Here is a 21473-nt window from a genome sequence, read left to right as displayed (position 1 = left end):
AAGACAAGAGGAAAACAATATCACAGTAATGCCATTTATTCTGTTTACTTGTTAGCAATCCTACAAAAGAGCATTGTAAACATGTATTAAATCATACGAATATGTAAGTTTGACACTTTAAGCATGAAGCCAGAATTGGAAAAAATGAATGTCTATTTAAACTCAACCTAACTTTCAGAAACAGTAAATTAAGTAAAACGCTTTTTTTAATATACCGTCTGGCAGAACAAAATTTAGAGTATCCAAAGTCACTAGCCTGTTCTGAGACCATAAGTTGCTTGGAAAACTTTTGTCTTGTGCTGGTAGCAGCAATGTTGGACATTCAAACCTCTACCTTTTTACTTTCCTTGGGACTTCCTCAAATATACTCTACTAAATGGAAAACTTTACTTCCATCTAAATACTTCCCAGGTCTTTTCCCCAGGCAGCATATCGTAGCAAATCAGATGATTCCCAGCTCTCTTACTGCAAGCCCATTTGTCCAAATGAGTTCACAGGAACTTGACACGACACAGCCTTCCCTCGCCAATGTTTTTTGGCAAGTATTAGTGCACAATTCTCCTTGCTTTTTGGGCAATGTCAATGTCACCATTCTTCTCTGACTGTCAGAGGCTGACTTTCAGGAGACAACAGGAAACCATAAACAACTTTACCTTCGCCTGGAGGGATCAGAACATAAACTTTCCACTATACTTACTCATGCAATTTCATATGCTGTAGAAAACCATGAAAACAAGGTTCATCGTTTATTCATTTTGTGAAACTATTTTATTTTGCAGGTACTAATTAACTAACCCTAGATCAAAATTAAAATTATCTTTAGGGCAACTGCACTTAAAGACAGCAAGATCTGAAGTGCATTCCACTTCTGCCATGGTGGAATATGGACACTACTGCTGCATTTTCAATCTCATTAATATTTAAAATAATAAGAGTGTAAATTTCAATGTAAACATCCAAATCCAACACACTACTACACAATATTCTATGAACTAACAATGTGGACACTCTCCAGAGAGGGAGAGGATGTGAATTCAAAAGCATGTAAGAGACAACTCCAGTGTCAAATCCTGGATGAATCCTCTGCTCGCATTAGCTGCACTACTAAATGATACACACACTGTCATAGCCAGTAACTATTACAAAAAGTTGAATGGTAATATACTGAAGAACTCTTCAGAAAAAAATGAAATGTAGGCATATCTGTACCTTTTGGTACTCAGTTACTTTCAAAACATTTTACTTGAAGATGTGACAAAAATGTCGCAAATCCAAAGTTTGTTTACATCTAAAGCTGGTCAGCCAAAAATTTGTTCACAAATCACAAAAGAGATGCTATTCTGAATGGATAGTTTATTCTGAATCATAATAAAGACAAGTTTCTCAGCAGTAAGTGAAATATTTATATATACTTACCCAGTGCAATGTATAACCAAAATGTGGCAAGATGAAGTCCTGAATCTACCCAATTTACTGCAATACAAATACCATATGAGCACCCTATGCACTGAATTGTTGATTTTGTCAACAGGTAGAGTTTTGAAAGACTGGTATCATCTACTAAAGACATTTTGGAACAAAATTCCATGCCAAGCAGTACTAATCAAAACCTGCAGCTCAACAGGGTTTGAGGTTTCATTTTAGAACTCATAAAACCAGATCTGGGAGACTGGAAGATGGTGAAGAATGACAAGTGGAGAGCAAAAAGAGAACTGGAAAGCAATCATGGGGAAAATAAAATATAAAGAAAACTGAAAAAGAACAGAAAAGCCCCTTCCTCCCCCGAGAGTGTAAATATGTGCCAAGGGAACCATAGATATAAAAAAAAAAAAAAATCTGAAAAAACAGAATACAGAAACTGAAGCCTGCAACTGCGTGTAAACTGTTGAATATACTGAACAATAGACAAGAAAGTCAAATGAACAAGAAATTAAAACATTTAAGAAATGCAGAAACTGTAACTTGAAAATAAAACTGTTAAATTACACTGAATGTTCCTTCCTCCTCAACACAGAATAAAATGTCTTCTAAAAAATCACAGAATCACAGAATCGTCTAGGTTGGAAGAGACCTCCAACATCATCTAGTCCAACCTCTGCCCTAACACTAACAAGTCCTCCACTAAACCATATCACTAAGGGCTACATCTAAACGTCTTTTAAAGACCTCCAGGGATGGTCACTCAACCACCTCCCTGGGCAGCCCATTCCAATGCCTAACAACCCTTTCAGTGAAGAAGTTCTTCCTAATATCCAACCTAAACCTCCCCTGGCACAACTTTAGCCCATTCCCCCTCGTCCTGTCACCAGGCATGTGGGAGAACAGACCAACCCCCACCTCTCTACAGCCTCCTTTAAGGTACCTATAGATAGCGATAAGGTCTCCCCTGAGCCTCCTCCAGGCTAAACAATCCCAGCTCCCTCAGCCGCTCCTCATAAGACTTGTTCTCCAGACCCCTCACCAGCTTCGTTGCCCTTCTCTGGACTCTCTCGAGCACCTCCATGTCCTTCTTGTAGCGAGGGGCCCAAAACTGAACACAGTACTCGAGGTGCGGCCTCACCAGAGCCGAGTACAGAGGGACAATCGCCTCCCTAGACCTGCTGGCCACACTGCTTCTTATACAGGCCAGGATGCTGTTGGCCTTCTTGGCCACCTGGGCACACTGCTGGCTCATATTCAGCTGCCTATCAACCAATACTCCCAGGTCCTTCTCTGCCAGGCAGCTTTCCAACCACTCATCTCCCAGCCTGTAGCGCTGCTTGGGGTTGTTATGCCCCAGATGCAGGACCCTGCACTTGGCCTTGTTGAACTTCATGCAGTTGACCTCATTCCATGGGTCCAGCCTATCCAGATCCTCCTGCAGAGCCTTCCTTCCCTTGAGCAGACTGACACAGGCACCTAACTTGGTGTCATCTGCAAACTTACTGAGGGTGCACTCGATCCCCTCATCCAGGTCATTGATAAAGATATTAAAGAGGACTGGCCCCAGCACTGAGCCCTGGGTGACTCCACTAGCAACCGGCCTCCAACTGGATTTGGCTCCATTCACCACAACTCTTTGGGCCCAGCCATCCAGCCAGTTTTTAACCCAACAAAGCGTACGCCAGTCCAAGCCACGAGCAGCCAGTTTCTTGAGGAGAATGTTGTGGGAAATGGTGTCAAAAGCCTTACTGAAGTCAAGGTAGATCACATCCACAGCCTTCCCCTCATCTACCAAGCGCGTCACTTGGTCATAGAAGGAGATCAGGTTCATCAAGCAAAAAACCACAAACCTGCATTATAAGTATTGTAACTATATATCAAGTAAGGATAAAAAGCCTTATCATCAACAAGGAGTAGGTAGGACCTTCTTCTGTGGTATCTGAGTAACACTGAATGGGCCCTAGAAAGAATTATCTAGTTATTTCAGGAGAAAACAACTTACAGCCATTCCCATGTCACTGAGCCTTCCTGAATTCATTCCCTTGACATTAAATAAAAAGGGGCCAATTTATAAAACTTCAAGTAGGCAAAATTTTCCTTATGACTTTACACACTGGACTACAAAATTCAATATTCACTTTTCAGAGCCATCCCAAGTGATACACACATTAAACAGGAATGCATTAAAGCTAAGTAGGTATTTACGCAACATCAAAATTAGAATGTTAGACATTAAGAGGTCAGGATGAAGATATTTTATGCTTGGATACTCAGCTAAATGGAATACAAATTCTTGTTTTGAAGAATCCTGAAGATTCAGTAGTACAAGAAATGATTCCACTTAGTTTTCCCTAAGCTCTTTGTTAAAGCAAAATGCAAAAGTATGACAGGAAAGTTGCGACAGCTCTGCCTTACAGTGGGGATTCCTGAGAACTGCCTCTGTAGCTCCCTTAAAGTTTGTTAGGATTACAAAAGACAGTATTTCTGTTACACAGAATTCACATTTTTTTATGAAATAAAATAAATCTCCAGTACAGACAGGGTGTTCAAGCATTGGAACAGGCTGCCCAGGAAATTGGTGGAGGTATTTAAGAGACACGTGGGTGCAGCACTAAGGTACATAGTTTATTGATGGACTCAGTAGGCCAGGTTAACAGCTGGACTCAATGAAGATCTTTTCCAACCTAAACAATGATTCTGTGATTCTATGAAACATTAGTGCCATGCAATAGTTTCTGACCAGCTCTACACTGATACCTAGAATTCCTTCATTCCTCATGTAAGCACATTTTAAAGCAGTAAAACCAAACTCACATCAGTTACATACTGCAGTAATTTAAACTGTACATGAGGCATACCTATTCAGTGAAGACTCATATTGAACATCTCTCATTCAATAGCTACAAAACCAGAAAATTCTGAGCCTTAGCCAAAGCTTTCTATATAACAACTTACCATGTACATGGTTTCTCCATCTGTTTAAAAATAAGATTATAAAAATAAATATTATTATAGTCTTATTCTTCTCATTAAGATCTACAATGAAATGATAAAGAAGTATTTGTTGTTATTATTAACTACACATAATGAACACATTTCACAGGAACAAGACCAACAGAACATGACTGCACAGCCAGAGATTCAGAGATTGTGTCAATATACCATTGCACATACATAATAAGCTATATGAACAGATAATTAGTGTCTTTAGATTCATGATTTACACAGATTACTCTGCAATCTTAACATTCTTCCTTTTTTTTTAAAAAAAAAAACATGAGGAATATTTTGTAGATAAATGGAAAATCATGTCCACCAAAACAGCTAAGTGCAATTTAAGAATGAGGCAATTATTTCCTTCCCCACATATGTAAACATAGCAAACATTGTTATTTGCATTTCAGAAATTAGACTACTTTACAATCACAAAATATCAATTAGCAACAGCATAAAGAGGCCATATTTCTTTATCTACAATGTAAAGTAACATGATCATTTTGTACAGAAATGTTAAAATGTGCACTTTTTACTTTAGATTGGCTGAGCAGTATTCTAGATTGGCGTTATTCAGTATATATGATATTATCTGATTTTCTTCAGTTGAAATTTTATATACTGTATATTAGAGTTTTTACAGAAAAATAAACAACACACTTTAACAGCATTTCCTTTTAGTGCAAGCTAGCACAAATTCAAGTATCTCCCAGTGGGCAACAGAGAGCTTTATTAGATGCTCGCATATTCCTATTGGCTTCCGTTTGATTAAAGGAAGCTGCTACATTATAGAAGCAAAGTAGAACAACTCCATTGAGTATTAAAGCGCAATATTCTGTGCATAGGACCGCACAAGGATTCAGAAGAAAAGAGATATACTGCTCTTCCCTGAATATCTGGTTACCTGACTTTGAGGAACAACTCTTTAGTTTTAATCAATTCTTTACATAGTTTTGTTTTCTAAAATGTCATTCATAATTATCATAACAGTCCTCTTCTCAAGATGCATTTTTGAAATTACAAGATTAAATTTCAAGCTTTACAAGATATTTTTTTTATTTCTCTTTTCTATCATTGACACTTTATGCTATCAGGGTACAGGAGATAAAGAATGAACAAAAAAGCTAGGCAGCAAATATTTAAATAAATGTATTAAAATGCCATAATTTTGTTGAGGGGAGGGTAAAGAAAGGGTAAAAAAAACAGAAGCATTCAGCTCTCTAACCTGTTAAAGAGGTCTAATCTTTCAGGATTTTTTGAAGTGCACAAGAATGGGTCTTACTTTAGGATCCAGAATCTTGGAGCTAACATAAGATTCAGTAGAGTATGAAAATAACATGCCCTTTCTTTTTCTTCATTCTCCAGTGCACATGTCAGATTTTGAACTTAGAAACCCCTAGACCCACAAAAGAATCTGTGTGTTGTGAGTATATTTTATTAATCTACTATACGAGGGGACAGAAAAATATCATAGCCAGGATGTCAGTGATGAACAGCTACTGCTACGAAAGACTCAATGTTTAAAAAATACAGAACAAAATCAAAGCCATAAAATAGAATCTGTAAATTGAGTGAGCAGATAAAACAACAATAACAATAATAATAAATAAAAAAAAAAAACAATAAAAAGACACCTAACTAAATTGAGCTATTTATTTATTCAATAAACTAAAGGTAGTATGTTGTAGAAAGGAAGTAGAGTCAGATCTTTCTGGGACTGACAACCTAATTTTTGGGGATAAGGTCTAAAAGATGCCTAATTTGCAACCTATAAATAAATAAATAAATAAAAATCTGAATTGCTTATTTTCATACTTCATCTTAGGAATCTATCACTAGAAAGTGTCAAAGCTGACAATTGCAAATGATTTTCCTTCTTCAACCTGACAGTGCCTTCCTTTATAAATGGTACAATGGCAAACATGGATATGTTGGAATTCATGTGAGGCAAGTCTGGAAGATACTTGATAATATGGTTGTTATACAAATGCTTTTTATACTGAGAATCGCCTATGTTTTCTATATATGACAAGATCACAAGATAAAACATTTTATTATAATATCTGCATAAGGCTTATTTTAAAGAATTATATCATCTAGAAACAAACCAACAGCTAATTCTGAAGTTACAGTCAAAATTTATTTTGTTGTACTTTGTGTTACAAACCACTGTCTGCAAGGGTTGACTGCCTTTCAGTTAATGAGGTCTGACTACTGTATAAAATGTTCCGTAATATGGCATTTTTATGGCTATGATTTTAACTAGTTAAGCCAGGGAAACAGATGACAGCTACTTTTTAATCTTACTGTTGAAGTAGAGCTGTAGACCTTTTCCTTCCAGAAATAATCCTCAAGCTGATCACTGTCAACTGATTGCTGGAGGGAAAGTTTGTCAGCTGAGGAGTGTGAATGCATGAGAGTCAAACCTCCTCTTTCCATGTGTGACCATTCTTCCATAGAAATAGGAGCTAAATCAGACATACTGTTTGTAACTTAAAGATCTATTCTGTAGGAACCTTTAAAATTTCTTCTGTATACTGGTCAACAGATTAATTTGGGGAAAACTGTATCTGACTAGATTCCATTATCAAAGAGACAAAATCTTATTCAAGTGCTCAGAATGAAATTCTTGTATATTTGTTCCTTTAAAATAAAAGCATATGTTGTAAGACTTGAATTTGGATTCTGGGATATAGCTTTCCCTGTGAACACTTCAAACAAATTTGTATCACAATTGAAACTGCTATCAGATTTCTAGGTCTAAAATATATTGGCCCAATAGTGGTCATTTGTAGAAGTAACACCGCCAACCTGCTGCAGAGGATGTAATGAAGATCATTAACGTCTATAGACTTTTATACCTAGTAAGCACTATATAAATGCTAAATTATGACAAGGGCAGAACTAGTCCAGTTTTGCACATCCAGAAACCAAAAATCTATGCTCAGTATTTGGATTCCTTTATTCAGTTACTTATGAAAAACAGTGTCTCTACCAACTTCTATTTTGTCATTTATCAAGACGATCTACCTCCTCATTATTTTGCTTTTGCACTTACAAATGTTTCAGGTATTCACTAATATCCCACTGTAAATAAATACATTCTTACAACACATTTTCTACGGTTGATTTTTGCAAAAAAAAAAAAAGGAAAGTCTTTTGTTTGCAGTTTATAATGTTTAATTAGGCATCTTTTTTCCCTTTTTCTTTGAACACTTTTTAAGATGATGAAAAGTTAAGACTTTACTTCCAGAGACTTAAATGTAATATACAAAATTGTTTAACACTCTAAAGAACAGTAGTAGGGGGAAAATATGAAAAAAAATCTCTGTAGTTCTGTAGGTAATATGCAACATTTTAGCGAGTAACTATAACTTCACCCTTTATAGCACCAGGGAAAAAGGACTTCCTCTGCCTTTCCAAATAAAACAGATGCTCAGAGTTAACAGAAACTTTTCAACAACAACAAAATCAAACAAACAAACAACAACTAACAACGGGAATTACTTTTCTGAAATTCAGATAATGCATATACATTTTATTGATTTTGGAAATCAAGGTAAAGGCAAGAGTTGCAAACCTGCACAGGTGCCCATCACCAATTTTTTCATCCCTAACTATCCACTTCAACTTAGAAGCCAAAAGCAATTTCTCTCCAAATTCTAGAGGCATCCTCAGACGCCTTATTATCACACAGAGAAGTAAAATTCTTCCATTTTTCAAATGGAGTTCCCACAGGAAGTGAATTAAGAATGAAACTGAGAAAACTAGATTTCTTCTTGAAACCAATGTCAAGGTATTTAAGCTGAAAGCATAGTTAGCTCATCACTGTGTCCCTAGAACACAGTATCTTAATTTCCAGGGAAAAAGAAAAAAAAAAGAAAAAAAAAAAGAAAAAAAGCATTTTCAATATTTTAAGTATTACCTTTTACAATATTCTGTAAATGGAAAGCCTTCACTTCATGAAAAGGTTCCTCTACCTCACTCTTCTATGAATATACACACAAAGAAAATACAGCTTTTTAGCTAGAAGTGGATGCACTAGTGACTTCATAAGCCAACAGAAAATGTTCTCTATTCAAGCAACATTGAATTAGTTTTCCTGAGGAACAGCTTGACTGTAGACCACGCTTAAACAGCACATTGAGTATCACCCTAGAAACCTTAAAGTTTGCTTATAATGAGGGCAGTCCAGTGTCTCTTCTGCTGGTAAAGCAGATGAGTGTGTCACAGCAAGAGAAAATGTAGAATACAGATGCAATTTTTATCAAGGTTTTGCCACCACCTGCAGCAAGCCGACTTTAAAAAACCCTTGCTTCAGAAAGATAAGAAATTCCATTTGAACACTAGGAAAAACAAAAACAAACAAACAAAAAAAGCAAACAAACAAACACAAAAAATTAATATGAAGGTGGTTAAACACTGAACCATGTCGCCTAATGAGGCTGTGTGTCCATCCTTGGAGATATTCAAAATGCAACTGGACATAATCCTGAGCATCATGTTGTAGATGAGCCTGCTTTGAGGAGCAGGGGTCTCCTCCAGAGGTCCTCACCACCACTATGAAATAATAATACACCATTGCATTTCCACTGATATCTTGTTACACTTTGGGAATTAAGTAAAATCAACACTACTGAAGTTTTTTTTTTAAAAAAAAAAAAGTTGTGATGTCAAAACAAAATAATATGGATGCAAATCACTATTTATATTTAAAAAAAAAAAACAAAAAAACAACACTCAAACATTTAGACAATACAGCTGTTTTAAAAACCACACTTTAACTTAATTAATGCAATGTACCTATAGTCTTGTTCCAGCTCCAGTTATTCAAGCCATTGCAGAACACTTCATTTTAGTAGCTTTTCCACTTACTTCACATATCAGTTAGAAACATCTCTTTCCCAAGTATGAAGGGCTTATCTTCATTCTGTAGGCTTAAAAACTTCCTAATCTATATGTTAGTTTTAGCCAAGGGGGGCTAACTGCAAGGGGGGGGCTGGGGATTGCTATAGAAATTGGTCAGTATTTGGAGACTAGATTCTTACATTAATGATTAGAAAACCTAAACTTCTAAACATGCATGAAAGGGTAATGCTTTTGGAGGCTACAGATGAACATGTAGCAACATTCTGGTCAATTCCACAATTTCCATTTAAAACTTAGCGGGCAGCACTGATAAAATTCTGATACTGTCACTTGTTTCACTGATACCAGGAGAAATAAGGACTGGACTGAAAATAGGAACCTGCTTTTAACAGGCAGGAAAGTTCTACAAAAATAAGACAGACACCTCAGCAAAAACATAGAATTCAGAGAATGGAGAGATTCTTCACTTTTGAGGTCTAGGTAACCTGGATGAGAAAAGGGCTTCAAAGCCCTTCCAGCAGAAAGGCATAACATTCTTTATGTCGAGCCATATGAACTACCTGTCTTCATAAAATTGTATTCAGAGAATTACAATATCTTCGTATCATTTCAACAAGTTTACCCATTGCAGACATAGATTAGTCTGTTATTAAAAATTATAGAACCTAAGTAAATTTTAAATTAAGCTTTAACTTATTACTTTCCAATTCTGTAGCAAATTTCCACAGGTAATTCAATGATTCCATGGCCAAGGGTTGCCCAAGTTATGACAAGAATCCCAGGATATTTCTCCCCTATCTTTTTGACTGTTAAGTCTCAGGGGAACATCTACCTGAGCAGCAGAACAAAATGGACAGTAATTGTAAGTGGGGAACAGGGAAAGAAAGAAGCAATAGGGACACAAAGCTGACCTAGGAAATTAAACGAGGTACTAAAAAAAAGTGTTTCGTTCAGGTTCCTGTTCTTACCAACTAAGAATACAATGGCTTTTGTATTAGATTAAGCTTCCTCCGTGGATTATTAATGGACAGGCACAAGGTAGGGAATTTACAAAGGACCTAGCATCATCACCAGAAATCTGTAGGGTTCTACACTTTATAAACAGTGAGTTGCAAGAAGAATCTAGATCAGAGTGGAGAGTAGACTCAAGAGTATAAAATGTTCTGCTTAAGATAAGAGGAGGAAGTGGCCTAGGCAAATGTTATCCTGATTTCAACGTATAAGAAGCATTATAGGTTTTTTTTTTCCAACTATATCAACTATAAAGAGGACCATTAAAAAAAAAAAAAGCAGGATAATTTCAACATAATTTAAAAAGATACATCAGGCTGGAGCAAACAAGTTAACCTTAAAAGAAAATATTAAGGTAAAGGATATCTCTTCAAATTTCAGCAAATAGTTTGACATGGCATCACCCAGCAATTATTTATTGATTTGAAAAGGGTGTAATACAAAAAAATAAAGTAGATATAAAACCAACTACAGGTGAGATAATGAATGGACTTCTTTAAAAATCACTTTTCAGATGGATTTTGTCATGTGCTCATTTGTGAACTTGGCAAAATGTAGAGGTGTTTTGATAAAAACAGGAGGTATTCTCGATACAAGACTCTCAGTATTCTACAGTGGACATTGGAGGACCTTTGGGACAGATGTATTAGAAATGGGAAGACATTTAGCAAGTCTTCAAAGCCACATGAATGCAAATAGCAGAATTTCTGATGGCATGGTATCTTATAATTTCAGAACTACAGGAAAAAAGAATTCACATCTCTACTGCAAAACTAATCCAATTAGGTATACCTGTAGAACAAACTTTATTTTCACCAGTATCTGATATGGTATTTTTAGTAGACCAACTAGAGCATTAGAACTGTTATTTAAGACATAGGGGAGACACTTCAGGGACACAGCATTGGATGCAGGTGAGATATGTTCAGAATTCAGGAGAATCAAGTTACTAGTCTCTGTATGTATCTTGTTTTATTTGACAGATTTGCTCTGGCTCCTTTGATCTTAGCACATGAAAGGCACATGATCAATGTTTATAATTTACTGAGGAATATACACAAAAGAAGGAATTGCCTTTAAGTAACAAAACTGAGACACTACAAATTAGGAATCAAAGAATATATTTAGGCTGGAAGTTAGAAGAAAGTTCTACATATTACAAGAGAGGTTTCAAAACTTTTAACCAGAAAGAGCAACAGGGCAAAGTACTTAACTAGCTTTAAGGTAGACTGTAGTCAGCTTATGTCTGAGATTAGATAATGCTGTTGCCTAACCCTGAAAAGGCCTCTTCTTCAGCCCTGAATTAGTATGGTGAAGAACTGCTCCCTGTTCTGCTCCCCTCCCTTCCCAGGTTTTTTCTTCCAACTATTCCCACTGAAGTTCAATTTGGGTTATAAGAAGACTGAAACAAACTTTTCACCTTTAAGAGAAAACAGTCTTAAGACTTAAACCCCTACTCTACTACCTTACATTTTTATAGAATATTGCATCAAAGTAGATGACTGGAAGCTGTCCTTGAGATCGAAAGATTTAATCAGCAACTAAATAGAGCAGTGCATTGTAAACATACTGAAATGATACAGCTTCTTTCAGTTTTCATTAAATATTTGTCATCCTTGCTAGTTTAATAGATTTCTGCTTACTATATAAATAGCCAAAATAGGAATTTGATTGTACTCTATGCATATAAGTCTGAAATCCTGGCACTATCCTTTCTATAATGATGTTGCTATCTGAAAACCTCTCATAAGATTCTAAGACATAGATCTAATCATCCCCCACGTAGCATACTGCTTTGATGTTAATCATTGACCACTCAAAAGTTTTCTTATGTCAAGCACCAAAGAGTGAATCAAAAACAGCTACAGAAAATAGAAAGGGTATATTCATATGACTACAGATATGGACCAGTTGCCAAGTAGTTATTTTTATAGCACTAAGAGAACATCAAGCAGTGGTGCAGTCAGCTAACTCTGATCCATTCAGCAACTTTTGAAGCCATGTCTATCGAGAAGCATGCAGCATTATGGTCTCATCACAGAAAAACATACTCAGCCTGTTGCAAATATTGAGAAAGTAGGCGGGTCCATCATTCGCTGAAGCCACCATGCCTGCAATCCATTGTATCAAACACAATCATGTTATTATTGTACACACAGTGAAATGCCGTGGCTGTAAACACATTTCCCAATGTCCTTCTGGTTGACCAATGATTTTTTTCATTTTAGATTAGAAAAGAAGCAAATGCTTTTCTGATGTAACTTGAACCACACTCTGGCAGCCAAACATAAATTTCACTTCAGAATCTACACAGGATGGGAACTTAAGCTATGACAGAAGTTGGTCAAACCCCTATTTTTTTCAGAATTTCCTTGTTATTCACATGTAATCTACATAGTTAAAGCACTGTGACCCAAACAATGCTGTTTAAAAAGAAAAAAAGTATTTCTATTGCAGTGCTATCTCAGACCAGTAAATGGCTACTGCTTAGTATGCTTTGGCCACTTCGGGGACCATTGCTCACCATAGCATTTTCAGTTAGAAGAATCAGAGAAGAAAATAAATTGCTCTCCTGTTTCAAATTCAAAGATAGAGCCACCTTTACTGACTGCCATTTGACCTCTATCATCTCTTTTTCTGTGGTAAATTAAATCCAGAAAAACAGAATCCTTTTTAATTGGTAGACTAAACAGAGGATTCCACCTTAAATGACATAAACTGCTATATATGTGAATATGACTTAGTTCAGCAACGACATGAAGTACTGGAGAAAATGAATTTGACAGACTGTCAAAATTTCAAAATGTTTCCCCCCAATCTCTCTAGCCTCCTTTACATTTTTTGTCTTTTTTACTTTCAGCCTGTGCTTATTTTTGGCTCCCTTATTCTATAGCTGTATAACAGTGATAGGACAACCACTGCAAACATCCTGGTCTTCAAAGTAAGCATATCCAGTGGTTAGCCTAGCTCATATGTTCTTTCCTACCTCTTAGGCTTCTGGATTAGTATTAGTATATTTTATTAGTTTAGCCCTCTGCTGCCACTTGCATCCATACACTTTTACAATAAGCCTACAACCGATGAAACTTTCAAATCACATGTGCCACCACTGTTGAAGAACACAACCTCCTTCATTCCTTCAGTCTGATGACATGACTTAATGCAATGTACAGTCTCCAACTACAACACATGCAATCTTTTTAATTAGAAATTAGTATTTTTACATAATTGAAACAACATAGCAATAATATTTGTCATTTACAGTATTATCAAAAATATGTTGGGATACTAAAGTAATTAACTCCAATATATTTTAGTTCTGAAATGACAAAACCTCAGACTAGTTTTGTCAGCAACAAAACTAGTCATATATTGCAAAATTCACTTGTGCAATAAAACTAAATTGGAAATTAGAAATCAAAGAATTTTTATAATATGAAACCATGATCTCACCAGTCTGAAAAAAAAAAAAAAACAAAAACCACACCACATTTTCTAATATATGAAGAAATATCTGACACAGGAATAACTATCCCTAAAAACAAGAATCTTACTGAACAGTAGTTCGCCCCAGTTCAGCTCATTTAACAGACAAGTGTCAAGAACTATTGTAGTATTGCCTTAGAGGCAGCAAGCAGAATTCGTGGAAGGAGCTTATCGCATTTTTAATGGTTCCCTCAAAAGATGGAAATAATCAAAGCAGTCATCACACAGATTTCAGGTGCTGTAGTTGAGAAAGTCAGCCTTTTCAATGGAAGCTGTGGTCTCCCTAGTCCAAGTTCTCTCCCTTCTGTATATCAGAAAATACAGTTTTGTACAGACAAAAAACTAAAAGTAAAATTTAACAGCCTGGTCATTCTCAGTCTTTCCATGTGTAGCAAAAATAAGAGGGCATATGTGAAACTAAAGCATCATCCTTACACTGCCAACCATTTCCAAGTCTGCAAGAGATTTCAGGCTATAACGTGTAAATCATTATTATGTGCTCCGATAGTACTTTCTATTTAATCTGGAGAAAAGAAAAATCCCCTTTAGAATTACAACAAATAACTACAGTTTAGTTTTAAATGAAATGATGTAGTTTATATCTGACCTGAGTTTCAGTCTTTTCCTAGTGGGAAATATAAATTCAGCATTTGGATACATAATCCTACAGCTCTCAGGAGCCGATTTCACCGCGAACACTTTACATGATTTACAGCTCTCCTCCAGATCCAGATGACAAGTCTCGACGGAGCAGGTGCAACGGGGTATATTTCCTTCCTTCAGAGATAATTTCCTCGTGTGTAAATTAATTAGCAACTCTTCATCACTCTCGCGTAAGCGGGGAAGATGAAGCTAATGGATTACCAGCGGTTAATTTCTCACGCGGAGCGGGTGACCCGGCAGGCTGCCGGAGGGAGGGGGCTCGGCGTTGTTACCGCCGAAGCCACGACGTCTTTGACAGCGTCAGCGGCGGTAAAAGTGAGCCCGGCTCCCGCACAGCGATGCCAAGAGAGCAATTTTTAAACCACGGGCAGGACTTGTGGCGGAGGGGGGGAACCTCAGGGACGCGAGGCGAAGCCCTCCCCCGCCGTAAGACACGCGATCCTGCCTCCCCCGCCCGGCAAGTTGAAGCCGCCCGGCAAGTTGAAGCCGCCCGGCCAGCGCCGCCAACCCCGCACCCTCCCCGGCCCTGCCCCTTCCCTCACGGCCGGGGGGACGAGGAGCGCGGCTGGTGTCTCCCGTTACCTCCTGCGGAGCCATGGAGAGCGCTGCGGGTGCGGCCGCGGCCTCGACTCCGCGCGTCTGGCGGCGGCGGCGGCTCGGCGCCGGAGCTCTCCTCACGCCCTCAGCCCTTCGCGCTCCGCCGCGAACCGGTGGCACAGCCCGCTCGGCGTGAACGCATTAACAGCGGCCGCATCATGATTAATGCATCAGCCCCGCCGGCCGGAGGAGGAGGCGGCAGGCGGGGGGCTGCGGGAGGCAGGGCAGGGCGTACGGCAGCCTCCCTTCTCCCGGGGTTCATCCCCAACCCGAAGAATGCCCGGCAGGCCAGGGGGCGCCCCTCGCGCGGCAGCCGTTGGGATTTAACTGCCGCGGCTCGCGTCCCCTCAGCCCGCGCGCAGGGCGCTGGGGCCGGGATCCGCGGGCAGCACGGTGCCGGTCGCGTGAGGGCTCGCTCCGGGCCAGCGGCGCCACCGGCTCCTCGCCCAAGCCGGCGCCGATCCGGGCACGGGGCTTTCTCACTGTACTGCTGATCTGAGAGGCGCCCTGGATTCCTTCACATCCCGGTCGTTTAAACTTGAGGTGCACTGGACTTGGAGTTGTTTCCAATGGGGGGTTAAGCAAGCAACGGCTCGGCTTTTAAGGCGGTCAGACAGCTGCCACAAGACGAACTGCCACAAGAAACGTACCGCTCTAGGCAGGAACCCCCTTGCATGTCTCTGACTTTATTTTTCCATTCCACAAACAGGTGGAAGTCCTGCAAGTCCAGCAGGCCTCTGATGCTCACTACCAGATGTACTAAGTCTACAACACCAAGGAGACACTCGCTCTTCCAGCCTCCTCTCTTCTTTGGCAGCTCCCTAATCGAGCAATGAAGTTTGTGTAGAACATGATTTAGCACCGATTTACTACATCCTCACCTCATCTATAAACCTGGTCTGCCTACCTGGTAGCATCTTCATGCTTCAAGGAACTGTACTTCAATAGGAGATTACCAATTCTTTATTGATCATGTGCCAGGAGCAAAATTTTCTTCTGTCACCTCTTGTGGAAGCAAAGTATTTTCAACCTGACACAGCTATATATAGAGATTACCGAGTATTAAACAGAACTCATAAGCTGTACATAGAGAGATTCCCCAAACTGTCACAAGTCCTTACTTAGATAATCATAGACAATGAGGATTAAAGCTGTGTAAGGAGGAAGGAACAGAATATATGATGGAAAGGTGGAGCCGTTTTGTGGGAAATTTTCATTTCCATGACGTGTTATTTTTATTTTTCCTTTCCCATTATGCTGTAGATTTTGTGTTACTTGCATACAAAAGAGTAATTACTTGCTACTCCACAGCTGAGGTTGCATTGTAATTTGCACTTATAGCAGGACTAAAACCTTTGTGTTTCATACTTGAGTGATTGCAGTTAGACTACACATTTGGCACAATAACACTTCAGAATTACAGCTCAATTTTCTTTTCCTTTTTTCATAATATTTGTTTGCCTCTTGTAAAGTGAAGAACTTAATTGCCCTCTTTTTCAAATGTTTCACATTTTCTTCACATTTCTGAACTCTTATAGAAGTAATTCTGAGGGTTCCCATGTATTGCAAGCCATTCTTCCTTTAGAATAAGAACCCAGGTAAAGCCAATTTTGAAGTGTGTCTTTACAAATTTGTAAAGCTTGTGTCCTGGATTAATATTTTGATGATTTTTATTTTTTTTAAAATCTGATGTCTGTTTTTCATGTTGTTTTCATTTTCCTTATTGTTTTCTGACGGCTTCTAGCTATAGTCACTGTATTACTTCTTTGTATTTAGTACTGGTGCTCCAACATCATTAAATAATATTAGATGGAACTGTTCTGTCTGTTTTTATTGGAAAAATAAAGTTTGTCAGAATCAAATTTTTCATACGATTACATCAGTTTTAGCACAAAAAGGTAAAAAAAAAATCAATTAAAACTTTGAATCACCAAGCTAAAACTCTGATTTTCAGCAAACTACGTTATCTAACATCTTCTATAATCGAGTGGTTTATTTTAAAATCAGTTCATTTCACTGTTCCAACTGAAGGCAGTTCCTGAACATCACTACTCTGACTAGAAATCATCTCATTTTTTTCTCTCTCAATCACATCTTTGAGTGATATTCTCTTCTGTACACCATTTGATTTATTTATATAAAACACAGTTTTTATGTAATTCAACCAGGTCCTCTTCTAATCTCTTTTCCTAAAGCGAGTTCTCTATATCCCTGATGACCTCTGTAACCTATTACAGTTTGATTTAATGTACCTTAAACACTGATGGCCAGATTTTTACATGCCATTCTTCTAAACTCTAAGTAACATGCAAAATAGCCATTGTCTCATCTTTATTTAAACATTGATACAGACAGTATTGGCCTTACTTTCTTTCACGACTTTCCAGTCCAGATAGCTTATAGCTTCTCTGTGCTCAGCCCTAACGACATTTTTTTGTCATGCTGTTTGACTTCAGATTCACAAACTACCAAATGTTTTTGTTAGACTCTAGTTCATAGTGATGTTTGTTATCCTATAATGTAACACCATTTCTTGGCTCCAATATCACATATGTGCTATTGGCAAGTTGGGAATCAACAGTAAATTTCATTTTTTTTCCCCCTAAGATTACTGGTGAAACTATTAAGGGATACTGAAATAATAAGACTGATTCTATGAAGTTCCATGTTATGCAGTTGTTCTCTTTTCAACACAAGCTGTCTTTCTTTTGCAGCTCCTTATCCACCTCAATTCTTTTGGGCTAGTTTTTGTATAGTCCATTTAAGTAATTGTCCATATGGAGATGTCTTCTTGTGGGCATCTAGCATTAAACTCTGGAAAAAGCATAGGTGTTTAATGAGGTAGTGGATGGATTGTCATATGTTTGAGAGACAGGGATAAAGGTAGAGTATAGAGATACTGAAAGGCTATAGATGAAGAACACGTATGGCTAGCAAGGTGAGAAAGTCCAGTGTCTCTGCTGTGCTAGAATCTCCTATTTGCAAATAGCTTAAGACCATGACTCAAAATAAAATCCACATGGCTAATTTGGAAAGAGAAAGGACATATTTTTACTGCATTCCACCTGTTCTAAGTATTTTTGGAAATTCTCCAGATTCCTGATCACAGAACTCCGTTGCATGGGCAATTTCATTCATGAGTCATCTTGATGACTTCTGAGTAGCTATGTACCTAAAAAAAAGTATTCAAAATGTCAAACACTGGATCTGTTCTATTGTTTTTATTTATTGAAGTACAACTTTATAATTCTAATAGATGATTAACATCCTTCCTGATGCCTTGCTGATATTATAAGAGGGACAGATTTATTACATCTGGATGCATAGTTCCAACTGCAGCACCTGAACTTATCTGGACACAGAATCATTGGAAGTGTTTCAAGTCATATGTGTGTTAACATTACAGATCACTCTGAGTTTCAGTGCTGCCACATCCAGATATTTCTTCTTGGCACATCTCTGCCAAAGACTTTAGTCTAAATCTTGATCACATAAAACTCAAAGAAATTATGCTATTTTTCTTCAACAGGGCTAGGATTTCACTCACTGAATTTTCTCTGAGGATTCACTGTATTTGACATGAAATCCCTAAATAAAGTAGTTAATATGAAAATATAAACATCAGAAGTTTTCTAGATTTCTTCTGGAAAATTAATTATATTGAAGGAAGACAGAATTAATCCTGATTCGGTAAAATTAAAGCAAATTATAATAGCACAGCTATCTGAAATATCCCTGTCCTGAAGGCCATAAGACATTTGCTTGATTCAAGACTCAATACTCAAATTCTGGTCACCATTATTCATCCACTAAGGTTCATGAAGTCAGTCTGATTTATGACTAATTCTGGCCACTACACAGAAACTGTGGTTTCAGTTGAGCCATGACTGAGTGTTTATTTCAGTCTGAAGCACAGACTAAAACTCAAGTCATAAAGGGTATCTTTTGCCTTGATTTTCAAATAATTTTAAAGTGAATTAAACATTTGACAAATAATGGGGAAAATCTATCTTTCTGTACTCAAGTCACTAGAGTTCATTTGGAGTGAATTTGACTCAACATTTCCTTGTTCTGCAAAGACATTTTCTTTGCAGCTTTATAACAAAGTGAAATTATCTAGACAAATGTGAATTTCAATTTACATAAAACTTACGCAGACTTTATCATATGAAACCTCGGGGCTTGGCATCTGCAGTACCAACCTTTGAAAGATTCCATGTTTATTTAGTAATTGAGTATTGTAATTCCTGACCTCTTAATTATCATGAAATGACTTTTTACTCACTGAATTTGTAAAGACTGATAGAAATCCTTATGAATACTAAAGTGATAGACACAAGTTACTGAGAGTACATCAGTGTTTTCTCTAAGATAACTGACACTTATTTTAAAACAGTGGGGTGATTCTATAGTTGCTGAAGGATTACTGAGGGCATTCCAAGAAAGTGTAGTTAATTTTTGAAGCTGAAACACTTTACCACATACTCTATTTCTGATTTTTAAAATTGCCTTTGATTTGAAATATCCTCACTTATAAGGCCCTTGCACTGCACTAGGTTGCATCACCAGATGCAGTAAACAGAAGAAAGGACAGCAACTTGGAAGGGTGAATGAACAGTCAGAGCAAGGATTAAGATGATCCAAAAGGCAATAACACCCCAAATTACTAGTCCAGCTGAGTTTTACCTTCTGCAGACTCAGAGCAGACTGTAACTAAAATTGCTTTTGTAGTTCCCTTACTCTGAAAACATTCCAAAACTAACTACACAGCCAGGGTAAGTTGCACACATGGCTGGTGCGTATAGTACACCTACTCTGAACATCCTCCTTAGCCAAAGACAGCATTGCAGATGCCCTTCAAAATCTCGATGCATTTCTTGCTTCTGGCGCAACAGATGTGACATCACCAGAAGGAAAACTCACTACATCATAATGCTGAACCAAGACCTTTACTGGTTTGCTGGTCCTGAAGTTTCAGCTGAAATGTAGTTTATAATGCTGTAAAATTATAGGTCAGATAAACCTCACTGCAGCTCTTGGGTATAGCTGTCCCTCTTCATTTAAGATAGATGTGAGAAGTCATTATGCTCCTTTGCAGAAACAAGTAGCTGGAATGACCGTAGTCTCTAAACCCCAAACACAATTACACATCTATGTACAAAACAAAAGCTTGGAAAAGCCAGCTCAGAATGTGAATGAGGTGGGTGGAGTGTTTTTGCTCTTTTAAGAAGGAAATAAATACAAGTGAAACAAATAGGGGCTAAATATGGAGGACATAAACATGCAGACACAGCCAACATATAAAAAAGAAGCTAATGTCAAATTAAAGCCAAAGAACAGGTACCTTGGTGATAACTTGAATAAGTTTTGGACTGCTGGTGAAGACTGATATGGGTTGGACCGCTGAAAAATGAAGCTTTCTCCATATGTATAATTTCTGGAAATGGGATTTTTTTATGTCACTTTTTAGAAACAGGACTGCACTGAAGAAAGATCAATCTCTATTAATAGTTCCTCCATCTAGTGGGAATATTCTCCCCCCTCTCCCCCCCCTCTTTGACCAGCCTTTGGGCACAATAAAAAGCTGTGTGACAGATAGCGATAAATCTCAGATATAAATACACATACTGTTATTAAAGTGATAAATCTTGTATATAAAAATACATACTGTTATTAACTGACTTATGCAATTCCCACCTCCCATTTTCAAAGTAACACCTTTCTTTAAGGTGTTCGTAGGAATAATTTATACTTTGGGATTTGAAACTGGTATATCTAGCTATCTTTCAAAGACCACAAAGAGTAGCTAAATCAAAAAGACATTCCTATACATAGGAAAAAGTCAGGAATTAACGACTTTTTTTTTTTTTTGGTGAAGATTTAGGTGCTTAGAACCTCCTCAGCACACCTACACCCACCTCTCTAGGAAGTCTAGGAAAAAAAGAGGGAGAGAATGTAGCCAGGTATGTTTTGAATTTGCCCCTGGAGCCCTGAAAAAAAGTTTAGAGACGGACAGAGCCTTTGAGGCAGTGGGCTGACTGTGGCTTAGAGCAACTGGTGAAGGAATATTCTATTGCTTTGTTCAGGAAATAGAATTTTATCGTTTCTTGTAAACAAACAGAATCAACTCAAAGAAATAGGACAAGCCCACTTTGTCCCACTGTTCAACCTACTGAAGCACACTCACACATTCCTGATTTATACAGAGCAGTAAACTGTTTTCTCAGATTATCTTTTCTAAAGCAAATCCTGAGGATAATCTATAGAGCAGAAATGATTTCCTTAGTGCACATATAGCTGGTGACTTCGTTACTAATCAATGCTTTTTTTTTTTTTTTTCCTATACGTGGAAATAAATGAAATGACTTACATGGAAGATGCAACACATTCATGAATGAAACATACGCAGTGTGAAAGAATGAAACATAAAT

At 37.7% G+C, this 21473-nt stretch overlaps 1 protein-coding gene across 4 annotated transcripts in view; it reads right to left on the bottom strand.

Moving 5' to 3' along the window:
- Positions 1 to 15166, bottom strand: part of LOC310902761 (heparan sulfate glucosamine 3-O-sulfotransferase 1-like) — a 54752-nt gene extending 39586 nt beyond the window's left edge. For 2 of the 4 annotated variants that reach the window (XR_014586974.1, XM_083844785.1), the window contains exon 1: positions 15028 to 15166. The gene's annotated coding sequence lies outside the window, so the exon portion shown is untranslated. Of the gene's footprint in view, positions 1 to 14389; positions 14770 to 15027 lie in introns of those variants that run through there. The other 2 variants (XR_014586975.1, XR_014586976.1) reach the window with 2 other exon arrangements.
- Between the last annotated feature and the right edge of the window lie 6307 nt (positions 15167 to 21473).

Source organism: Anser anser, assembly GCF_964211835.1.
Source record: "Anser anser genome assembly, chromosome: 7".
Lineage (NCBI taxonomy): Eukaryota > Metazoa > Chordata > Aves > Anseriformes > Anatidae > Anser > Anser anser.
The sequence above is the reverse complement of the archived record's forward strand: the minus strand, read 5'-3'. Positions and strand labels throughout refer to the sequence as shown.